This window comes from Camelus bactrianus, chromosome 35 (genome assembly GCF_048773025.1).
Source record: "Camelus bactrianus isolate YW-2024 breed Bactrian camel chromosome 35, ASM4877302v1, whole genome shotgun sequence".
Taxonomy (NCBI): domain Eukaryota; kingdom Metazoa; phylum Chordata; class Mammalia; order Artiodactyla; family Camelidae; genus Camelus; species Camelus bactrianus.
Window position 1 is genome coordinate 23,433,099 of NC_133573.1, and position 6,774 is coordinate 23,439,872.

The following is a 6,774-nucleotide window of genomic DNA, read 5'->3' on the forward strand; positions in this document are numbered from 1 at the left end:
ATATAAAATAGATAAACAACAAGTTTATACTGTAAAGCACAGGGAACCACATCCAATATCTTGTAGTAACATGGTGAAAAGAATATGAGAACGAATGTATGTTCCTATGTGACTGAAGCATTGTGCTGTACACCAGAAATTGATACAACATTGTGAATTGACTGTACTTCAATAAAAAAATATATTTTTTAAAAAGGTGTGAGGTAATAGCTTCTTTTTTTTAAGAAGAGAGAAATGAAAACATGCTTGTATGTCTCTGAGACTAACCCGGAAGAAAGGGTCAAATTAACGATGCCAAAGAGCAGCAACCTGTTGCAGGAGTGTTGCTGTGTGGATCAAGGCGGGCGTCCTGTAGTGTCCGGGGCCAGTTGAAGTGGGACAGCTGATCCACAGTCACTGGAGAGGTGGCAGAGTATAAACACAGATGCGGATTTAGGAGGGCAGGGTGTTAACAGTGCTGGAGCATACGCAAATTCTCTTCGGATTACTTCAGTTTTCTTACAGATATCTAGAAAGCAGTCATGAGCTGAGAATGCACATAGGAGAGGAGGTACTGGACGCTCCAGGAGAGAGATGTTTAAATAGTCCCACTGGAGAGGAGGAGAGATGACGTGCACCAGGGACAAGTATATGATGGGGGTGGCATTCAGAGCCCACTGGGAGACGACATGGGGCTTAGGGGCCGGACTCTGGAGCCAGAGAGCATGAGTGAGAACCTGACTTCCACCAGCTTTTACCTACATGATTTGGGCAAGTTAGCTAACCCCTCTCTCTGACCCTCCGTAAAACAAGAATAATAATAATACTTTCTCAAAGACTAGAGGAGTCAATGATTAGATAAATAAAGAGAAAGATAAAGAGATACATACACAGCATAGAATTGTGCCTGAAACAATGTTTTATGCGTTAGCTATTGTCTTTATTGATGTTAATGACCATGAATTTAAATCCAAGATAAATACCAAAGATCAACATTGATCAAAGTTACTTAACTCCTTCCTGTTTCACCACCAAAAACAGTAAGTTACTAAGGCCTGTTCATTCTAATTTAAAAAAAAAAAAATTTAAACTATCATGTTGTATCAAATAAAGTTGCTGATATGCAGTTGCTGATTTTCTACAAAAACTATATACAGTTCAACGTATTATGTTCCCTAATTTGTGTCAGACCAGCTTTAGATGAGGAACCATGGGGATTTCTGTCCTGCTTCTTTGGAAATTTCCTTCAAATTACAAAGTTCATCTGCCTTTGCAGCCATCCTGTATTTTTTTCTGTATCTGTTCCCATTCCGATATGTCCTATTCTGTTCTTGAACCTCAGGGTGTTAACAGACCACATACACTCCTTCTAAAAACTTTCTTTAAAAAATAAATCACTGGCAAAAGTTGTTTTTCTAAATTGAAGAAAGAGGCATCTCAGCCAGTCAGGAGGAAAAATGAGTGATGATCTCTCAGGAGCTGAGCAGGAAGTGATGGATCCACTGAGCAGAAAGATCAATTGAGCCCTGGAGGGAGGAAAGGGAGCTTCAGTGGGGACCACCCCTGCTCCACGCTTGAAACAGAGATTTCCCGAAAAAACATGAAGATGAAAGACGAGGCAAAGTCCTGAAAACAGTAACAACCAAACTCTCTAAAAAGTCAACTCTCATTAAAAACACACACACACATACACACTCACACACAAAATCCCTCAAGGCTGAGAAAAAATGACTTGCATTGTTTTTCCTACAACATATAGTGCACCAGGTTTCAGTCCATCAAACATCCATTTCATCTTGAAAACGTCCAAACGATAGGACAGTTACTACAGCTTCAACCCAAAGAGTCAGTTTTAAAAAGGAACTTCAATTCTTCTGAACTGGATGACACACCTGCTGGATAATAATTTACCTTTAAAGAAAACATGGTTACAGTTTCTAAAGAGTTGAAGGTATCATTTACATTCAAGCTGCTGCTTGGATGGTAAGCGAGTCTGTGTTTGCCGTAGCCCCAAGCTGCCTTCCTTTCCACCGGAGAGGATGTGGGCCAGACACACAGGATGCAAACCCTCCTCGCCCCCCGAGCTGGAGGACAGCATCCTAGCAACATAATCACTCTTAAAATATGCAAACTACCGCCTATGTCTACACAGGGACAATTTTATTTTCTAACTTAAATAGCAAAGATAAGTTCCATTTCCAGGAGGAATACACTCCACAACTTCTTCATTTTGAAGCGGAGATGCCAAGATGCATAATGCATGTGTAATCTGTGTGATTTCCACACATTTTAATTGCCAAATTCAAATGGAATGAACTGTATTGATGAAAACCCAAGCAGTTGCAGTAACCCTTGGCTTAATCCATATTTAACAAGTATTGACAGGCTTTTTTTTAATTATTATTTTTTAGGAAGGCAATAATCACACACCATCTGCTGCCAGTTAAATGGAACTGATTCAGTTGTTAAGTTACAAATGTAAAGGACTGAGTTATAAATATGTTTGATTCAAATGGACGCAGGGCAGATTTCTTTTGGTCGCATCTGGTGCAGCCAACTCTGAATCACTGAAGGGTGGGTAATTCACCCCCTTCCTTTCTTTCCCTCCCCTGCTTTGCAATTTCAGTATATGAGCACTTTTGCCAGAGAATGAGCAGAACAAGAGGTGATGAATGTACATATATCCCCCCCAGGTATAGAACGCCATGTTAAAAACAGTAACACCACTCCTCGTTTTAAATGACAAAGAAGTGACCAAAACACTATACAATGATGAGCCACCTATAGGGTAACTACAAAGCAGTGTTTTTTCATTGTACCATATAGTGTCCAGACTCATGAATTTCTAGGCAAGTGCAAAGCAAAGGACCACTAAGATTTTAAGGAGGCTTAGTGCTAGATACTTGCCACTTGTCCCTCTAGAACCCTCTCCAGAGCCACCCGCTTCCTGCTCTACACTGCGGTGTGACCCAGGAGGCCGCGACCTGGAGACTAACTCCCAGGCTCCTGAATTCTGTCTCCCGTGTGGATTCGGTGACGGGGGGGAGACATCAGCCAGAGACGGCAGGTGGAGTCAAATCTCCCTCTCTGCTGGGCTGCAGGCTGTATCAGTAGCAGCATTCCCTTATTAAACAATATAGTAGCCTTTTGTGTCCTACAAGCCGCCGGCGGCGGCGGCGCCATGGAGGGAGGGGACGCATCTCGGCACGGCGGCGCGGCCAGAGGCGGCGGCGGAGGAGGAGGGGCCGCCCGCGGCCCCCAGCTCACCCCGGCTCTCCTGGCCGCTCGGCCCCCATGCCCGCCTGCCCGCCCTGCCGGAGCCCCCGGTGACCAGCGCCATGTCCCTCCAGGTGGTGGGCATTGAGCCTCTCTACATCAAGGCAGAGCCGGCCAGCCCTGACAGCCCAAAGGGTTCCTCGGAGACTGAGGCCCCTGTGACCCTGGCCCCTGGCCCAGCTCCCACCCGCCGCCTCCCAGGCCACAAAGAGGAGGAGGATGGGGCCTGGGCCTGGCGAGCAGGGTGGCGGGAAGTTGGTGCTCAGCTCCCTGCCCGAACGCCTCTGCCTGGTCTGTGGGGATGTGGCCTCCGGCTACCACTGTGGGGTGGCATCCTGTGAGGCCTGCAAAGCCTTCTTCAAGAGGACCATCCAGGGGAGCATCCAGTACAGCCGTCCGGCCTCCGAGTGCGAGATCACCAAGCGGAGACGCAAGGCCCGCCAGGCCTGTCGCTTCACCAGGTGCCTGCGGCTGGGCATGCCCAAGGAGGGGGTGCGTCTGGACCGTGTCCGGGGTGGGCGACTGAGGTACAAGCGGCGGCCCGCGGTGGACCCACTGCCCTTCCCAGGCCCCTTCCCCGCTGGTCCTCTGGCAGTGGCGGGAGGCCCTCGGAAGACACCCCGAGTGAGTGCACTGGTGTCCCACCTGCCGGTGGTTGAGCCCGAGAAGCTGTGTGCCATGCCCGACCCAGCGGGCCCTGACGGACACCTCCCGGCCGTGGCTACCCTCTGCGGAGCGGCTGCGAGAAGCTCTGCACGAAGCCCGGCTGGAGTCTGAAGCTGGCCGGGCGGGCCCGGAGCGGGTGCTGAGCGGCGGCGGGCAGGCAGGCTGCTGCTCGCATTACCGCTCCTTCGCCAGACAGCGGCAAAGTGCTGGCCCATTTCTATGCGGTGAAGCTGGAGGGAAAGGTGCCCATGCACAAACTGTTCTTGGAGATGCTCAAGGCCATGATGGACTGAGGCAAGGGGTGGGCACGGGTGGGGGTGCTGGCAGGACCCGCCCAGCATGGAGTCAACCCCTAGTGGGCAGAGCTGGGGTCTGGGCAGTGCCACAGCCTGCTGGCAGGGCCAGGGCAATACCATCAGCCCCTGGGAGCAGGCCCTATGCCCTCCTCTCCCCCATCCTAGGGGATGTTAGAAGCTGGGAATGTGCGTGTCCAGGCTCTGGGCACAGTGCTGCCCTTCGCAAGCCATAACGTGCCCCGAGAGTGTAGGGGGCCTTGCGGAAGCCATAGGGTTCGGCAGGGGACGTGGGAGGGGGCAGAAGCCTGATCTCAGGGAGGGAAGGGGGTGGAGGCCAGTCTCCCAGTGGGTGATGCTTTTGTTGCTGCTTAATCTGACTTCCTCTCTGGAAGAGTGGGATTTGGAGAGCAAAGCCCCCGCTCCCTTCACTCCTCTCCTCATCATTTGCATTGGGCATTACTGCCCTCCCTTGAAGCAGTAACTCCAAGCAGCTCCAGCCCCTGGACCCCTGGGGTGGCCAGGACTCCCCCATCAGCTCCCACCCAGCCTCCTCAGGGGGCAGGGGAGAGCACTGCCTCTATGCCCTGCAGAGTAATAACACTGTATTTATTTTTGGGTTTGGCCAGGGAGGGGGCAGGGACATGGGGCAAGCCAGGGCCCAGAGCCCTTGCCTGTACAGAGACTCTATTTTAATGTATATTTGCTGCAAAGAGAAATTGCTTTTGGTTTTGAGCCTTTAATGAGAAAAAAATATGTATCGAGCTCAAGAAAAAAAATATATAGTAATGATTTTTTTTTTTTTTAGTAACAACTTTTAGGCAACCCTCTCCTCCAGCTATGACTAACCAGTGCTCTCTCCAGGTCCCAATAATGTCTTGCTCCATAGCCCTTTGGGGCAAGGGGCAGTAACTGCTCTTTGCTGCTATAAACTTCTGCTTTTTCACCATCCCTTGTTCACCCTTAACCCCGCAAACATCTCTTCCTAAGTGTGCCGGCTATTACCTGCCAGGATCCTAACAGATACAGCCTCTCACTTGAAACAGACAGATCAACTCAAACAAGCAGAGATACCTTTTTTAGAAATAGCTAATAACATAGTAACAGAAGATACCAAAAAATAACATTAGGGAAATAAGCGACGATATTAAGATAGCACATCTGATAAACAACAGTAAGAACAGATTGCTAGAGCAAAGAAACAGAGAACCAGAAAATCCTTGGAATTAAAAAAAAATTTAACTAACTGAAATAAGAAAATAATAGAGGTGATAAAAGATAAAACAAAATCTACCAGGAAGTGGATGAAAAACACCAAAACAGGAAAATGGAAGAGAAAAGAAAATTTGAGCATTGACCCAGGATATCCAATATCCCACTAACAGGTGTTCCAAAAAAAAAAAAAATTAGGAAAAATAGAGTAAATGTCTAAGAAAATAATTTAAGAAATCTAGAATCTGAGTGAGGGATGTACAAGAATTATTTGTACTATTTCTATGACTTTTCCATAGTTTTTAAAATATTTCAGAATGAAACATTTTTATACGTGATGTATGTTCATATGTATATTATACTTAAAATTTTATTTGGCTATATATTTATGTAAGAAAAAACATGTTACATAACAAAGAATCAAAATGGGCCTGGATTTCTCAGCAGCAACAACAGGGATATGGAAGCAATGAATCGATCATACCAAAATTTTGAGGGAAAATCACTTGCAACATAGAATTTTGAATCCAAACTGTCAATCAAGTTATAAGTTTAAAATGAAGAGATTTCAGAACTTGCAAGGACTGAAGAAAATGTATCATGGATGCTCTTTTCCTTAGTAAGCTACAGTAGAATGTGCTAGAACAGAACAAGGTAGAAAAAAAAAAAAAAGAGAGGAAGACAGGATTCAAGAGACAGGATTTCTAAGGAGGAGGAGGAAGAGGAAAAAGAGAACAGACAGAGACAGAGACTGTCATTAATTCCAGAAGAAAAACAAAAAGTTGTGCCAGAAAGAAGGCCATCAACAATGTTCACATGAGAAGTTGAGCACTGACTGCTGGCAAAAGTAAAAACCAAAGACAATTCATCAAGACAATGGGTGTGATGGGAAATGAGTAAGGCAGTCTAAGAGAGGCATGTTGTCAACTACCATAACAGGAAGTAACTAAAGTCTAAAATCAATCATTAAGAAATAACATTTGCATGTTGTTTTAAAATACGGATGTAAATGACAAAAAAATAGCAAGAGAATTAAAAGTTATTGCCTTTGCTTAAAGAGATTAAGGGTTGGAGGGGGTTAGGGTGGCAAACCTCTCTTACTTTGGGTAAGCTTGGCATTTTAATAAGTGCATATATTACTTTGATAAAAATAAAATTAATTTAAAAATAAAAATACAATAACCAAGTACTCCTTATATGTCCTATCATTTATAGTAAAACATGTTTATGTTTATATTACTTATATCTCTATCTATAGATAAATTTCATTATCTTCAAGGGGCTTTGTGAAATAAATAACCCATGAAATGGAATTAGTGATGCACCTTAAAATCATGTAGACCCGTCT

At 45.7% G+C, this 6,774-nt stretch overlaps 1 pseudogene; it reads left to right on the forward strand.

Annotated features, from left to right (window-relative positions):
• The first annotated feature begins 3,026 nt into the window (after window positions 1-3,026).
• On the forward strand, window positions 3,027-4,798 carry LOC123614751 (steroid hormone receptor ERR1-like; annotated as a pseudogene).
• Window positions 4,799-6,774: the final 1,976 nt, after the last annotated feature.